This window comes from Aplysia californica, unplaced genomic scaffold (assembly GCF_000002075.1).
Source record: "Aplysia californica isolate F4 #8 unplaced genomic scaffold, AplCal3.0 scaffold00135, whole genome shotgun sequence".
NCBI classification, from domain to species: domain Eukaryota; kingdom Metazoa; phylum Mollusca; class Gastropoda; order Aplysiida; family Aplysiidae; genus Aplysia; species Aplysia californica.
Genome location: NW_004797405.1, coordinates 66,494 through 67,645, shown reverse-complemented (window position 1 = coordinate 67,645; position 1,152 = coordinate 66,494). Strand labels below are relative to the sequence as shown.

General features: G+C 44.3%; 1 protein-coding gene across 1 annotated transcript in view; it reads right to left on the bottom strand.

Moving 5' to 3' along the window:
• The window catches only part of LOC101852687 (alpha-actinin), a gene marked incomplete in the record, with an annotated part of 95,349 nt that overhangs the window by 77,535 nt on the left and 16,662 nt on the right, over positions 1–1,152 (bottom strand).

Sequence of the window (1,152 nt, the reverse complement as noted above, 5' to 3'; positions counted from 1 at the left end):
CACACACACACACACACACACACACACACACACACACAAAATTGTGGCCAACAAAATCAATGCTCTGGAAGATAATGTAGGTCATTTTGAGGTCAATGCACAAGACTTATGACCTCGTCTGGAGATCTGGAAGATAGAGAGAGAGAGAGAGAGAGAGAGAGAGAGAGAGAGAGAGAGAGCGTATGGAAGGAAGAAGAGAAAGTAAAATCCCGTGTGCCTCTTGCGAAATACCGTATTACTAATTAATCCTTCTACAACTCACCCCACCAACACCAAAAAAAACCCAGACTCGCATTAATTGGGCACGGCAGACAAAGAGCATTATCTCCGCAATAGTATCGCGGGCAGGACCAGACAAGACTTTACAGTGGTAGTTGTGAGGTCAGAATCATGAGATGAGACGAGGAAACGACGCACGCAGTTACTGCAATATTCATGAAAACGAACTTAAAGGACGGCTGGCTTCAGTCATAGGAGAACCACATTCTACGCATCATCAAACGATTGTTTTTCATTGCGCACTATGGAGTGACGAAGATTTTGTGCTCACTCGGAAGCTGCACTAGAACGATGGACATGTCGCCTCTTTCGAAATAATATGCGATATTGTCTTGGATAAAAATTTTGTTCTCGATGTTAACAGTATTAATTCATTCAGGTTTTCGATGCCTTGGTGTTGCTGAGCGACAACAAACATCCATACACCTTTCAGTTCAGAACTAAAATCACTTAAATGACCAAGACTCATTAATCAAACCACCATATAAAAAACTGTCCCAATACAGAGGTATCAAATCGCTAGGGCATCGCTGATAAAAAGTTCATGTCTTTCCGAGGATTTTCCATCAACAGATTGAGAACAATAGGTTCGTCGTTCCTTGGTAAGCCCACGTATCGTGCCTAATATACTCATCCGAGTGAGCCGACCCGAGCTTCGAGCGACAACCAAAAACATTTTCTTTCCCTGCCTTTCTCTCCATCACCCCCCCCATCTGCTTACTGACAGCTGCATCCTAGCTAAGCCTTTTGAATTCCTATAATCTTTTCCCCCTACCCCATTTTCCTATGTGGCAGTCCCATTCAGGCGCCCCCTCCCTGAGAGAAATCCTCTTGTCCATCATCTGACAGCTTCTCATAATCTCCCCATGCCCC